The sequence below is a fragment of the Triticum urartu genome, chromosome 1 (genome assembly GCF_003073215.2).
Source record: "Triticum urartu cultivar G1812 chromosome 1, Tu2.1, whole genome shotgun sequence".
Taxonomy (NCBI): Eukaryota; Viridiplantae; Streptophyta; class Magnoliopsida; order Poales; family Poaceae; genus Triticum; species Triticum urartu.
The window spans coordinates 86,086,109-86,103,130 of NC_053022.1; positions in this window are offsets into that span (position 1 = coordinate 86,086,109).

Genomic DNA, 17,022 nt, shown 5'->3' on the forward strand with positions numbered 1-17,022 from the left:
ATCGGGGTGGATCCATTACCTGAGCACTATATGCCTAGCTTAATGGCTTTAAAGAAAGCACTGCCAGGGAGACAACCCGGAAGTTTTAGAGAGTCATTTATTTCTATTGAGTTCTTTTATATAGTTTAAAAACAAAAAATTAAAGAGGGGAACCCAAAATTTTTCAAAAAGAAAAGTCAAAGTGAGATAGATGAGCATTGTGAAAGTGGGGGACGTCCATGAACTTTGTTCATGCCCATGGGAACCTTGTGAATCTTAATTACAGAAACTTTTCAACAAAAATAATTATCCCCATGTACAATTCCATTGTATTATACAAATAATGTGCCAAGGTTTGCCTTTAGGATGTTTACATTGCTTGTTGGTTTACCGAAAAAGGCTTTCGCCCCGCTTTATAAATAAAGCAACCACCAAGCACAAAGTCCATTGCTTGTTGGTTTGTACGGTGCAGGACAGAAACTTTGGCTGTAGTGCGCGATTTTACATTTTTTACTGGAACGTGAAATGGTTCTAAACTTTTTGCACTGTCTTTCTATACAACTTGTTTATTTTTCCTAATTGTGGTAGAAGTTTTGGAGTACCATAGGTATGGTGAATGTTCATATTATTACAGACTATTCTGTTTCAGACAGATTCTGTTTTTGATGCATAGTTTGCTTGTTTTGATGAAACTATTGATTTCTATCAGTGGATTAAGCCATGGAAAAGTTATATTACAGTATATACAATGCAAAAACAAAATATGAATTAGTTTACAACAGTACTTAGAGTATTGATTTGCTTTATTATACTAACGGATCTTACCAAGTTTTCTGTTGAAGTTTTGTGTGGATGAAGTGTTCGATGATCGAGAAGGTCTCGATATGAGAAGAAGGAAGAGAGGCAAGAGATCAAGCTTGGGGATGCCCTAGGCACCCCAAGTAAATATTCAAGGAGACTCAAGCGTATAATCTTGGGGATGCCCCAGAAGGCATCCCCTCTTTCTTCAACAAGTATCGGTATGTTTTCGGATTCGTTTCGTTCATGTGATATGTGCAGATCTTGGAGCATCTTTTGCAATTAGTTTTCATTTTTCTTTTATGCGCCATGCTGGTATGAGATAGTCCTTGGTTGATTTATAGAATGCTCTTTTCACTTCACTTAAATCTTTTGAGTATGGCTTTATAGAATGCTTCATGTGCTTCGCTTATATCATTTGAAGTTTGGATTGCCTGTTTCTCTTCACATAGAAAACCGCCATTTGTAGAATGCTCTTTTGCTTCACTTATATTTGTTAGAGCATGGGCATATGTTTTGTAGAAAGAATTAAACTCTCTTGCTTCACTAATATCTATTTAGAGAGATGACAGGAATTGGTCATTCACATGGTTAGTCATAAAATCCTACATAAAACTTGTAGATCACTAAATATGATATGTTTGATTCCTTGCAATAGTTTTGCGATATAAAGATGGTGATATTAGAGTCATGCTAGTGGGTAGTTGTGGATTGTAGAAATACTTGTGTTGAAGTTTGTGATTCCCGTAGCATGCACGTATGGTGAACCGTTATGTGATGAAGTCGGAGCATGATTTATTTATTGATTGTCTTCCTTATGAGTGGCGGTCAGGGACGCGCGATGGTCTTTTCCTACCAATCTATCCCCCTAGGAGCATGCGCGTAGTACTTTGTTTCGATGACTAATAGATTTTTCCAATAAGTATGTGAGTTCTTTATGACTAATGTTGAGTCCATGGATTATACGCACTCTCATCCGTCCATCATTGCTAGCCTCTTTGGTACCGTTCATTGCCCTTTCTCAGCTTGAGAGTTGGTGCAAAATTCGCCGGTGCATCCAAACCACGTGATACGATATGCTCTATCACACATAAGCCTCCTTATATCTTCCTCAAAACAGCCACCATACCTACCTATCATGGCATTTCCATAGCCATTCCGAGATATATTGCCATGCAACTTCCATCATCATCATATACATGACTTGAGCATTCATTGTCATATTTATTTGCATGATCGTAATAGCTAGCATGATGTTTTCATGGCTTGTCCGTTTTTTTGATGTCATTGCTACGCTAGATCATTGCACATCCTGATACACTGCCGGAGGCATTCATATAGAGTCATATTTTGTTCTAGTATCGAGTTGTAATATTGAGTTGTAAGTAAATAAAAGTGTGATGATCATCATTATTAGAGCATTGTCCCATGTGAAGAAAGGATGATGGAAGCTATGATTCCCTCACAAGTTGGGATGAGTCTCCGGACTTTACAAAAAAATAAAAGAGGCCAAAGAAGCCCACAAAAAAAGAGGCCAAAGAAGCCCACCAAAAAAGAGAGAAAAAATAAAAAAATGAGAGAAAAGAGAGAAGGGACAATGTTACTATCCTTCTACCACACTTGTGCTTCAAAATAGCACCATGTTCTTCATATAGAGAGTCTCTTGAGTTATCACTTTCATATACTAATGGGAATTTTCATTATAGAACTTGGCTTGTATATTCCGATGACGGGCTTCCTCAAATGCCCGAGGTCTTCATGAGCAAGCAAGTTGGATGCACACCCACTTAGTTTTCAGTTTGAGATTTCATACACTTACAGCTCTTAGTGCATCCGTTGCATGGCAATCCCTACTCCTCACATTGACATCAATTGATGGGCATCTCCATAGCCTGTTGATTTGCCGCATCGATGTGAGACTTTCTCCCTTTTTGTCTTATCCACACAACCTCCACCATCATATTCTATTCCACCTATAGTGCTATATCCATGGCTCACGCTCATGTATTGTGTGAAAGTTGAAAAGGTTTGAGAACATCAAAAGTATGAAAGAATTGCTTGGCTTGTCATCAGGGTTGTGCATGATTTGAATATTTTGTGTGGTGAAGATGGAGCATAGCCCGACTATATGATTTTGCAGGGATAACTTTCTTTAGCCATGTTATTTTGAAAATACATGATTCTTTTATTAGTCTGCTTGAAGTATTATTATCTTAATGTCAAATGATAGACTATTGCTTTGAATCACTCGTGTCTTAATATTCATGCCATGATTAGATTACATGATCAAGATTATGCTAGGTAGCATTCCACATCAAAAATTATCTTTTTTATCATTTACCTAATCGAGGACGAGCAAGAATTAAGCTTGGGGATGCTGATACGTCTCCGTCGTATCTATAATTTTTGATTGTTCCATGCCAATATTATACAACTTTCATATACTTTTGGCAACTTTTTATACTATTTTTTGGGACTAACATATTGATCCAGTGCCCAGTGCCAGTTCCTGTTTGTTGCATGTTTTTTGTTTCGCAGTAAATCCATATCAAATGGAGTCCAAACGGGATAAAAACTGACGGAGATTTTTTCTAATACATGTGATTTTTGGGAAGAAAAATCAACGCGAGACGATACCTGAGGGGGCCACGAGGTAGGGGGGCGCGCCCCAGGGGGGCAGGTGCGCCCTGGGCCCTTGTGGCCACCCCATAAGGTGGTTTATGCCCTTCTTTCGCCGCAAGAAAGCTAATATCTGGATAGAGATCGTGTTAAAATTTCAGCCAATCGGAGTTACGGATCTCCAGGAATAGAAGAAACAATGAAAGGGCAGAATCTGGGAACACAGAAACAGAGAGAGACAGAGAGACAGATCCAATGTCGGAGGGGCTCTCGCCCTTCCCACGCCATGGAGACCAAGGACCAGAGGGGAAACCCTTATCCCGTCTAGGGAGGAGGTCAAGGAAGAAGAAGAAGGAAGGGGGCTGATGTCTACTACACAACCTTCTTCTTGTAGACGTTGTTGGGCCTCCAAGTGCAAAGGTTTGTAGGACAGTAGCAAATTTCCCTCAAGTGGATGACCTAAGGTTTATCAATCCGTAGGAGGCGTAGGATGAAGATGGTCTCTCTCAAGCAACCCTGCAACCAAATAACAAGAGTGTCTTGTGTCCCCAACACACCCAATACAATGGTAAATTGTATAGGTGCACTAGTTCGGCGAAGAGATGGCGATACAAGTGGTATATGGATGGTAGATAAAGGTATTTGTAATCTGAAAATATAAAAACAGCAAGGTAACGAATGATAAAAGTGAGTGTAAATGGTATTGCAATGCGTGGAAATAAGGCCTAGGGTTTATCAGGGGAGCCACGGGGGCCCCACGAGGTAGGGGGGCGCGCCCCCACCCTCGTGGGCAGCTCCCGTATCTTCTGATGTGGGGTCCAAGTCCATCAGGTGTGTTTCCTTCCAAAAATAACTTCTCTAGTTGATTTCGTTTCGTTTCGACTCCGTCTGATATTCCTTTTCTTCGAAACACTGAAATAGGCATAAAACAACAAATCTGGGCTAGGCCTCCGGTTAATAGGTTAGTCCCAAAAATAATATAAAAGTGGATAATAAAGCCCAATATTGCCCAAAACAGTAGATAATATAGCATGGAGTAATAAAAAATTATAGATACGTTGGAGACGTATTAGGGGCTCTCTCCCCCTTGCTTCCGCTGGCGCCAGAGTGCCACCGGGGGCCATCATCATCATCGCAATCTTCACCAACAACTTCACCGCCATCATCACCAACTCTTCCCCCCTCTATGCAGCGGTGTAACCCCTCTTTTACCTGCTGTAATCTCTACTTAAACATGGTGCTCAACGCTATATATTATTTCCCAATGATGTATGGCTATCCTATGATGTTTGAGTAGATCCGTTTTGTCCTATGGGTTAATTGATGATCATGATTGGTTTGAGTTGCATGTTTTTATTATTGGTGCTGTCCTATGGTGCTCTCCGTGTCGCGCAAGCATGAGGGATTCCCACTGTAGGGTTTGCAATATGTTCATGATTTGCTTATGGTGGGTGGCGTGATTGACAGAAGCACAGGCCCGAGTAAGTAGGTTGTTTGCGTATGGGATAAAGAGGACTTGATACTTTAATGCTATGGTTGGGTTTTACCTTAATGATCTTTAGTAGTTGCGGATGCTTGCTAGAGTTCCAATCATAAGTGCATATGATCCAAGTAGAGAAAGTATGTTAGCTTATGCCTGTCCCTCATATAAAATTACAATAATGATTACCGGTCTAGTTATCGATTGCCTAGGGACAAATAACTTTCTCGTAACAAAAATCTCTTTACCAAAACTAACTTAGTTGTGTCTTTATCTAAACATCCCCTACTTTTTATTTACGCACTCTTTATTATCTTGCAAACCTATCCAAAAACACCTACATAATACTTCTAGTTTCATACTTGTTCTAGGTAAAGCGAACATAAGCGTGCGTAGAGTTGTATCGGTGGTCGATAGAACTTGGGGGAATATTTGTTCTACCTTTATCTCCTCGTTGGGTTTGACACTCTTACTTATCGAAAGAGGCTACAATTGATCCCCTATACTTGTGGTTTATCAAGACCTTTTTCTCTCGCCGGTCCGCCTGAGGAGACCTTGAGAGACGGGCGTTAGATCATGATGGGATGCACGCGCATACCATGCCTAGCCCCCGCTTGGGTGGCGCTCGTGAGGAAGGGGCAGAAGGCGCCGGTCTCGAAACAAGGCACGAAGCTGGAAAACTCAAGAAATCAACACGAATGAGAAAATATGCCCCCATGCTTTGTCAATGAAAATACGACTGCGAGTTCAAATCCAAAAGTTGGCAAATCGAGCTACAGAGAAAGGGGTTGAAAGCAAAAGGCCGCGCCCGGCACCTAGCTAGTCTTCTTGTCTTCTCACCAGCGTGGAGCCTAGTGCCTTTGCTGGCCATGAGCCTAGTCATTGGGGGACAGTGTCAACGGCCAGCGCCGAACATGGTACTTCCACTAGGACGTGGGCGGGAGCCCCCGAGGCCCGAGGGCGGCTCTCCGGAGACTCCGGGGCGTGTACAGCCCCACTCATTATTACGTGAGAGTGTCACGGGCGGAGACCTTCACAGGAGCGAGACTTGCTTCATATCGCCTGACGAGGGCCCCGCCTTGCGCCACCCTCAACCACCATTGGGGCGTTCGGAAACCAGGACGAGGCCATGGGGCAAAGGGGATGCCAGCGGCGCCCTCGGCGACCACGAGCCCTTTGCTGGGGGAGGGCTCACTAGTGCCTCCCCGGCAAAGGACCTACCTCCCGGTGGCGCCTTGCCCCGCGCGACATGCCGGAGGGCCCTGCTCCGGACCCCTTCCATGTAGCCCCCAGTGCGTCGCCCCTGACTGGGGTGGGGCTGCATCGCTGGGGTCGCCGTCCGCCGCTGCAGCTCGGTCCACCCGCGACCCATGGTTAGCATAAGCCTACTCCTGAGATATCAGTGGTACCCTGGGGTGGTTGTCGTCGGCTGGGTCGGCGAGGCTCCCGGGTGGCTCGTCAAAGGCCTCGGTCTCCAGCATCTCTTCTTCCCATCCCAGCTCATGGAACGTGTAGGGGTCGTCCTCTGGCGTGTACTCCCGATCCACCATGCGGGGTACATAGGCTTCCTGAGCTGCCTAGCTGGAACCTCCGCCGAGGCGCCCTGTACCCCACGCCGCTAAGCCCGGTGGGCCTTCCTAGTGGTTGTGGGGTGGCGCTCGATTGGGGCCATGAGGAGCAACGCCCGCACCTATGCCACCCAGGGAAGACGAAGGCGCGGCTGGACATATGCCATCGCTGGTCGTGCTAACGCTAGCGAGCCCTCCTGGTGGACCTGGGAGCAACAAGGCCCGTCGTGTGACCTGGCCACAACTTGAGATGTGAGTAGGGAGCAGAAAGCCATTGTACCCCTGGCCACAGCATCCAATAGCTCGGCGACGCGTTCCAGTGATACGTCTCCAACGTATCTATAATTTTTGATTGCTCCATGCTATATTATCTATTGTTTTGGACTATATTGGGCTTTATTTTCCACTTTTATATTATTTTTGGGACTAACCTATTAACCGGAGGCCCAGCCCAGAATTGCTGTTTGTTGCCTATTTCAGTGTTTTGGAGAAACAAAATATCAAACGGAGTCCAAACGGAATGAAACCTCCAGAAACGTGATTTTCTCATCAGATAAGATCCAGGAGACTTGGACCCTCCGTCAAGAAAGCCACGAGGCTGTCACGAGGGTGGAGGGCGCCCCCCCTAGGGCGCACCCCCTTCCTCGTGGGCCCCTCGAAGCTCCACCGACGTACATCTTCCTCCCATATATATCCACGTATCCCCAAACGACCAGAACAGGAGCCAAAAACCTAATTCCACTGCCGCAACTTTCTATATCCACGAGATCCCATCTTGGGTCCTGTTCCGGAGCTCCGCCGGAGGGGGCATCGATCATGGAGGGCCTCTACATCATCATCCAAGCCCCTCCGATGAAGTGTGAGTAGTTTACTTCAGACCTACGGGTCCATAGTTAGTAGCTAGATGGCTTGTTCTCTCTTTTTGGATCTCAATACAATGTTCTCCCCCTCTCTTGTGGAGATCTATTCGATGTAATCTTCTTTTTGCAGTGTGTTTGTTCAGACTGATGAATTGTGGGTTTATGATCCAGTCTATCTATGAATAATATTTGAATCTTCTCTAAATTCTTTTATGTATGATTGGTTATCTTTGAAAGTCTCTTCGAATTATCAGTTTGGTTTGGCCTACTAGATTGGTTTTTCTTGCCATGGGTGAAGTGCTTAGCTTTGGGTTCGATCTTGCAGTGTGCTTTCCCAGTGACAGAAGGGGCAGCAAGGCACGTATTGTATTGTTGCCATCGAGGATAACAAGATGGTTTTTTTTATCATATTGCATGAAATTATCCCTCTACATCATGTCATCTTGCTTAAGGCGTTACTCTGTTTTTAACTTAATACTCTAGATGCATGCTGGATAGCGGTCGATGAGTGGAGTAATAGTAGTAGATGCAGGCAGGAGTCGGTCTACTTGTCTCGGACGTGATGCCTATATACATGATCATACCTAGATATTCTCATAACTATGCTCAATTCTATCAATTGCTCAACAGTAATTTGTTCACCCACTGTAGAATACTTATGCTCTTGAGAGAAGCCACTAGTGAAACCTATGGCCCCCGGGTCTCTTTCTCATCATATCAATCTTCATCACTTTATTATTGCTTTGCTTTTACTTTTTACTTTGCATCTCTATACCAAAAATATTATTTATCATCTCTATCAGATCTCACTTTTGTTAGTGACCGTGAAGGGATTGACAACCCCTAAGCGCGTTGGTTGCGTTGAGCTACTGTTTCTGTGTAGGTACGAGGGACTCGCGCGTAGCCTCCTACTGGATTGATACCTTGGTTCTCAAAAACTGAGGGAAATACTTAGGCTAGTTTGCTGCATCATCCTCTCCTCTTCGGGGAAATCCAACGCAGTGCTCAAGAGGTAGCAAGAAGAATTTCTGGCGCCGTGGCCGGGGAGTCTGCGCAAAAGTCAACATACCAAGTACCCATCACAATCCCTATCTCCCGCATTACATTATTTGCCATTTGCCTCTCGTTTTCCTCTCCCGCACTTCACCCTTGCCGTTTTATTTGCCCCCTCTCTCTATCCTCCCTCTCTCTCTATTTGCCTCTTTTTTCCCGTTTGCCTTTTGTTTTCTCGTGTGTTAGTTTGCTTGCTTTTCGTTATGGCTAGTCCCTTATCTTCTCCGTTGACCCCTGAGTTCGAAATCTTTCACTTTAAACAAAGGTTAGGAGAAAACCTAAAAGATGCCTGGTTGAGAATAATGGAATCTCATCGTAATTGTACCTCTGAAATAAATCTGAGAATTTTGCTTCGCAATTTTTATGTTGGATTAAATATGTCTCATAGACAACTCTTGGATTGCGTTGCCAAAGGCAATTTTATTGAAATCGATCCCCATATTGCACTTGAAATTATAGAAGGTATAGTGGGAACACTACCTCAACAAAAGGGGCCTCATCCTACTCAGGAAGAGACACAAGTTTTTGAAAAGATTTGTGAAGTTACTAAAATCTTCCAGAAATCTCTTGAACCTCTTAAGAAGATTAGTGGAAATATTCACCGCATGAATATGTTGATTACCCTTTGTAATAAGCGGTTGGATTCTTTAGATCTAAAAATTTCAGAATATGAAGGGAAACATAAAGAACCTCCCGGATTCGAGCTTGATTCCGCTAAAAAGTTGAAAACCAAAGATGGCAATACCTAGATCTATTCTTGCTTGTTATGCCTAGCTAGGGGCGTTAAACGATAGCGCTTGTTGGGAGGCAACCCCATTTTATTTTTATTCCTTGCTTTTTGCTCCTGTTTAGTTTTAAATAATTTATTTAGCCTCTGTTTTGGTTGTTTTTTTGTGTTTAATTAGTGTTTGTGCCAAGTAGAATCGTTGGGAAGACTTGGGGAAAGTCTTGTTGAACTTGCTGTAAAAAACAGAAACTTTAGCGCTCATGAGAACTGCTTTCATTTTTGTTTGGAAAGTGCTATTTAGTTAATTATTTTTGCAGATGATTAATATATTAGTTCCTCACGTCCAGAAATTTATTTTATAACTTTTGGGGTTCCAGATCTTGCGCAAGCTACAGATTACTACAGACTGTTCTGTTTTTGACAGATTCTGTTTTTCGTGTGTTGTTTGCTTATTTTGATGAATCTATGGCTAGTAAAATAGTTTATAATCCATAGAAAATTTGGAATACAGTAGGTTTAACACCAATATAAATAAAGAATGAGTTCATTACAGTACCTTGAAGTGGTCTTTTGTTTTTTTGCGCTAACGGAGCTCACGAGTTTTCTACTTAAAGTTTTGTGTTGTGAAGTTTTCAAGTTTTGGGTAAAGATTTGATGGATTATGGACAAGGAGTGGCAAGAGCTTAAGCTTGGGGATGCCCATGGCACCCCCAAGATAATCTAAGGACACCTAAAATCCAAAGCTTGGGGATGCCCCGGAAGGCATCCCCTCTTTTGTCTACTTCTATCGGTAACTTTACTTGGAGCTATATTTTTATTCACCACATGATATGTGTTTTGCTTGGAGCATCTTTTATGATTTGAGTCTTTTCTTGTTAGTTTACCACAATAATCCTTGCTATACACACCTTTTGAGAGAGCCATACATAATTTGGAATTTGATAGAATACTCTATGTGCTTCACTTATATCTTTCGAGCTCTATAGTTTTACTCTAGTGCTTCACTTATATCTTTTGAGTTATATAATTTTGCTCTAGTGCTTCACTTATATCTTTTAGAGCACGGTGGTGGATTTGTTTTATAGAAACTATTGATCTCTCATGCTTCACTTAGATTATTTTGAGAGTCTTAATAGCATGGTAATTTGCTTAAAATCCTAATATGCTTGGTATGCAAGATTAATAATAAAACTTTCTTATGAGTGTGTTGAATACTAAGAGAAGTTTTATGCTTGATGATTGTTTTGAGACATGGAGGTAATAATATCAAAGTCGTGCTAGTTGAGTAGTTGTGAAATTGAGAAATACTTGTGTTGAAGTTTGCAAGTCCCGTAGCATGCACGTATGGTAAACGTTATGCAACAAATTTGAAACATGAGGTGTTATTTGATTGTCTTCCTTATGAGTGGCGGTCGGGGACGAGCGATGGTCTTTTCCTACCAATATATCCCCCTAGGAGCATGCGGGTGGTGCCGAGGTTTTTGATGACTTGTAGATTTTTGCAATAAGTATGTGAGTTCTTTATGACTAATGTTGAGTCCATGGATTATACGCACTCTCACCCTTCCATCCTTGCTAGCCTCTTCGGTATCGTGCATTGCCCTTTCTCACATTGAGAGTTGGCGCAAACTTCGCCGGTGCATCCAAACCCCGTGATATGATACGCTCTTTCACACATAAACCTCCTTATATCTTCCTCAAGACAGCCACCATACCTACCTATTATGGCATTTTCATAGCCATTCCGAGTTATATTGCCATGTAACTTTACATCATTCCATTCATCATGACACATTCATCATTGTTATATTGCTTAGCATGATCATGTAGTTGACATAGTATTTGTGGCAAAGCCACCGTTCATAATTCTTTCATACATGTCACTCTTGGTTCATTGCATTTCCCGGTACACCGCCAGAGGCATTCGCATAAAGTCATCTTTTGTTCTAGTATCGAGTTGTAATCATTGAGTTGTAAATAAATAGAAGTGTGATGATCATCATTATTAGAGCATTGTCCCAAGTGAGGAATATAGAAAAAAAAGAAAGGCCATAAAAAAGAGAAGGCCCAAAAAAAGAGAAAGGCCATAAAAAAAGAAAAGGCCCAAAAAAATGAGAGAAAAAGATAGAAGGGACAATGTTACTATCCTTTTACCACACTTGCGCTTCAAAGTAGCACCATGATCTTCATAGTAGAGAGTCTCTCATGTTATCACTTTCATATACTAGTGGGAATTTTTCATTATAGAACTTGGCTTGTATATTCCAACAATGAGCCTCCTCAACTGCCCTAGGTCTTCGTGAGCAAGCAAGTTGGATGCACACCCACTAGTTTATTTTGTTGAGTTTTCATACATTTATAACTCTAGTGCATCCGTTGCATGGCAATCCCTACTCCTTGCATTAACATCAATCAGTGGGCATCTCCATAGCCCATTGATTAGCCTTGTTGATGTGAGACTTTGTCCTTTTTTGTCTTCTCCACATAACCCCCATCACCATATTCTATTCCACCCATAGTGTTATGTCCATGGCTCGCGCTCATATATTGCGTGAAAGTTTATAGGTTTGAGATTACTAAAGTATGAAACAATTGCTTGGCTTGTCATCGGGGTTGTGCATGATGAGAGCATTCTTGTGTGATGAAAATGAAACATGACTAAACTATATGCTTTTGTAGGGATGAACTTTCTTTGGCCATGTTATTTTGAGAAGACATAATTGCTTAGTTAGTATGCTTGAAGTATTGCCATTTTTATGTCAATATGAACTTTTGTCTTGAATCTTTCGGATCTGAATATTCATACCACAATTAAGAAGAATTACATTAGAATTATGCCAAGTAGCACTCTGCATCAAAAATTCTGTTTTTATCATTGACCTACTCGAGGACGAGCAGGAATTAACCTTGGGGATGCTTGATACGTCTCCAACGTATCTATAATTTTTTATTGCTCCATACTATATTATCTACTGTTTTGGACTATATTGGGCTTTATTTTCCACTTTCATATTATTTTTGGGACTAACCTATTAACCGGAGGCCCAACCCAGAATTACTGTTTTTTGCCTATTTCAGTGTTTCGGAGAAACAAGATATCAAACGGAGTCCAAATGGAATGAAACCTTCGGAAACGTGATTTTCTCATCAGATAAGATCCAGGAGACTTGGACCCTCCATCAAGAAAGCCACGAGGCGGTCACGAGGGTGGAGGGCGCCCCCCTAGGGCGCGCCCCTGCCTCATGGGCCCCTCAAATCTCCACCGACGTACTTCTTCCTCCCATATATATCCATGTATCCCCAAACGATCAGAACAGGAGCCAAAAACCTAATTCCACCGCCGCAACTTTATGTATCCATGAGATCCCATCTTTGGGCCTGTTCCGGAGCTCCGCCGGAGGGGGCATCGATCACGGAGGGCTTCTACATCATCATCCAAGCCCCTCTGATGAAGTGTGAGTAGTTTACTTCAGACCTACGGGTCCATAGTTAGTAGCTAGATGGCTTCTTCTCTCTTTTTGGATCTCAATACAATGTTCTCCCCCTCTCTTGTGGAGATCTATTCGATGTAATCTTCTTTTTGCGGTGTGTTTGTTGAGACCGATGAATTGTGGGTTTATGATCCAGTCTATCTATGAATAATATTTGAATCTTCTCTGAATTCTTTTATGTATGATTGGTTATCTTTGCAAGTCTCTTCGAATTATCAGTTTGGTTTGGCCTACTAGATTGGTTTTTCTTGCCATGGGAAAAGTGCTTAGCTTTGGGTTCGATCTTGCGGTGTCCTTACCCAGTGATAGAAGGGGCAGCAAGGCATGTATTGTATTGTTGCCCTCGAGGATAACAAGATGGTTTTTTTATCATATTGCATGAAACTATCCCTCTACATCATGTCATCTTGCTTAAGGCGTTACTATATTTTTAACTTAATACTCTAGATGCATGCTGGATAGCGGTCGATGAGTGGAGTAATAGTAGTAGATGCAGGCATGAGTCGGTCTACTTGTCTCGGACGTGATGCCTATATACATGATCATACCTAGATATTCTCATAACTATGCTCAATTCTGTCAATTGCTCAACAGTAATTTGTTCACCCACCGTAGAATACTTATGCTCTTGAGAGAAGCCACTAGTGAAACCTATGGCCCCAGGGTCCCTTTCTCATCGTATCAACCTTTATCACTTTATTATTGCTTTGCTTTTACTTTGCTTTTACTTTTTACTTTGCATCTCTATACCAAAAATACCAAAAAATATTATTTATCATCTCTATCGGATATCACTTTTGTAAGTGACCGTGAAGGGATTGACAACCCCTAAGCGCTTTGGTTGCGTTGAGCTATTGTTTTTGTGTAGGTACGAGGGGCTCGCGCGTAGCCTCCTACTGGATTGATACCTTGGTTCTCAAAAACTGAGGGAAATAGTTACGCTACTTTGCTGCATCTTCCTATCCTCTTCGGGGAAATCCAACGCAGTGCTCAAGAGGTAGCATCCAGCAGCATGTCGCGGCCGCTCTCCATTAGCTGGTACCGCAGCAGCTCCCGCGCCACCATGAGCGCAGCTCGCATGTTCGCCTATTCCCGTTGGGTGTGTTGCGTAGTTGCTGCTGCATAGCTTGTGGATCTTGCGGCAACCCACGCGCACCGCGGCGTGAGGGCAGCGGACGTCGACCAGCGCTGCCCATGTCCGCGGGCATTGGGCGGCGTGTAGGCCGCCTGGAGTACGGAGTTGAGGTCTTCTAGAATGGATGGAGATACTCGAGCTGGCTGGGCCGCCCAGTGGTCAGCCTGGGTCCTCGGATCGTCAGCCATCGGAGGCGCGGAGCGACTGCGGATCGGTCGATGGGGAAGAAAACCTCAGCGCACCCCTACCTGGCGCGCCAAATGTCGGATTACGGGTTCCAGCAAACCCTTGAGGTTCGAACACTGGGGTGCACACAAAGATCTCTCCCCCCAACTCACGCTCTCACAATGATCTCAAAGCCTAGCTCGCCGAACGTGAGGAACAAGGGACACAAGATTTTATACTGGTTTGGGCCACCGTTGCGGTGTAATACCCTAGTCCAGTGTGCTGTGGTGGATTGCCTTGTAGGCCGGGGATGAACAAGTACAAGGGAAGAACAACCTCCTGAGGAGAGGTGTTCTTGAGCTCGATGAGCTTGTGTGGCTGGGGATGATCCGAGTGATCCGTCTCTAGATGAGCCCTTCTCTCTCTGGATGAGCCCCTGGCTACGGTGGTGTCTAGCCCTATTTATAGAGACCCGGGTCCTCTCCCTAAATATTAGGCAGCAAGGGATCCCATAACGGCCAATTCGAAGGGGGACAACGAGTACAAGTTATCCTGAAAAAAGGTGGTCTTCGCCTGCTAAAGGCTCTGGTGGTGACGCCGTCGTGGGCTCCGTGGTGACCTCCGTCTTGCCATCCTGCTGGTCTTGGTCTCGTTGCACCGATATGGAAACCTTTGCCTGACACCTCGGGACTCCGCACCTGCGCCAGCCTCTTTAGCACCGAAGAGGAAACTGGCACCCTGCGCGTGCTGGCGCCTTCCTGGCCTTGGTCGTCATGGCTCACATCACGGGAACCTCACGAGGTGCCCCTTTCCTTGATCTCTCCGCTCCTCGCGAGCCAGCCTAGTGAGGCTGCCCCTGAGGAGGTCTTGTGCGGGTGGAGCCACGCCCTGGGCTGCAGGCAGGCAAGTCTGGGTACCCCCGTTCCCACGACGCTGATACTTTGGCTAAAGTTCGATAAGGGGGTTTGTTCTTTGTCTTTAGTACTAGCATGCCATGCCTTTGTTTGCCATGATATGTTCCTGTAGCATGTTGTTGGCTAGCTCTAAACATTGCTACCTGATGCTGTTTATGACACGTTTAGTATTCTCACTAAGTCTGTGAAGTTGTTATCATTTGCATTTTTGCCATGTTACTTTAGGCTTGTTCTAGTGAGTTCTAGCAGGAGCTCAGTGTTCATGATTTGTAGAGCTTCACCTATACTTTACTGCCATGTGCTTTGTTGCTATGTTGGAGTGCTGTATGATACGTCTCCAATGTATCTATAATTTTTGATTGCTCCATGCTATATTATCTACTGTTTTGGACATTATTGGGCTTTATTATCCACTTTTATATTATTTTTGGGACTAACCTATTAACCGGAGGCCCAGCCCAGAATTGCTGTTTTTTGCCTGTTTTAGGGTTTTGAAGAAAAGGAATATCAAACGGAGTCCAAACGGAATGAAACCTTCGGGAACGTGATTTTCTCATCGAATACAACTCAGGAGACTTGGACCCTATGTCAAGCCACGTAACAGGAGCTCACGAGGTAGGGGGGCGCGCCTACCCCCCTCCCCCAGGGACGCCTTCCACCCTCGTGGGGCCCCTGCTGGTCCACCGACATACTTCTTCCTCCTATATATATCCACGTACCCCAAATGATCAGAACAAGAGCCAAAAACCTAATTCCACCGCCGTAACTTTCTGTATCCACGAGATCCCATCTTGGGTCCTGTTCCGGAGCTCGGCCGGAGGGGGCATCGATCACGGAAGGCTTCTACATCATCATCCAAGCCCCTCCGATGAAGTGTGAGTAGTTTACTTCAGACCTACGGGTCCATAGTTAGTAGCTAGATGGCTTCTTCTATCTTTTTGGATCTCAATACAATGTCCTCCCCCTCTCTCGTGGGGATCTATTCGATGTAATCTTCTTTTTGCGGTGTGTTTGTTGAGATCGATGAATTGTGGGTTTATGATCCAGTCTATCTATGAATAATATTTGAATCTTCTCTGAATTCTTTTATGTATGATTAGTTATCTTTGCAAGTCTCTTCGAATTATCAGTTTGGTTTGGCCTACTAGATTGGTTTTTCTTGCCATGGGAGAAGTGCTTAGCTTTGGGTTCGATCTTGCGGTGTCCTTTCCTAGTGACAGAAGGGGCAGCAAGGCACTTATTGTATTGTTGCCATCGAGGATAACAAGATGGGGTTTTTATCATATTGCATGAAACTATCCCTCTACATCATGTCATCTTGCTTAAGGCGTTACTCTGTTTTTAACTTAATACTCTAGATACATGCTGGATAGCGGTCGATGAGTGGAGTAATAGTAGTAGATGCAGGTAGGAGTCGGTCTACTTGTCTTGGACGTGATGCTAATATACATGATCATACCTAGATATTCTCATAACTATGCTCAATTTTGTCAATTACTCAACAGTAATTTGTTCACACCATAGAATACTTTTGCTCTTGAGAGAATCCACTAGTGAAACCTATGGCCCCCAGGTCGCTTTCTCATCATATCAATCTCAATCACTTTATTATTGCTTTGCTTTTTTACTTTTCACTTTGCATCTCTATACCAAAAATACCAAAAATATTATTTATCATCTCTATCAGATCTCACTTTCGTAAGTGACCGTGAAGGGATTGACAACCCCTAAGCGCGTTGGTTGCGTTGAGCTATTGTTTTTGTGTAGGTACGTGGGACTCGCGCATAGCCTCCTACTGGGTTGATACCTTGGTTCTCAAAAACTGAGGGAAATAGTTACACTACTTTGCTGCATCATCCTCTCCTCTTTGGGGAAATCCAACGCAGTGCTCAAGAGGTAGCAAGAAGAATTTCTAGCACCGTTGCCGGCGAGTCTGTGCAAAAGTCAACATACCAAGTACCCATCACAATCCCTATCTCCCGCATTACATTATTTGCCATTTGCCTCTCGTTTTCCTCTCCCCCCTATTCACCCTTGTCATTTTATTCACCCTCTCTCTCTATCCTCCCTCTCTTTCTCTATTTGCCTCTTTTTGCCCGTTTGCCTTTTGTTTGCTCATGTGTTGGATTGCTTGTTTGTCGCGATGGCTCAAGATAATACCAAATTGTGTGACTTCACCAATACCAACAATAATGATTTCCTTAGCACTCCGATTGCTCCTCTTACCGTTGCT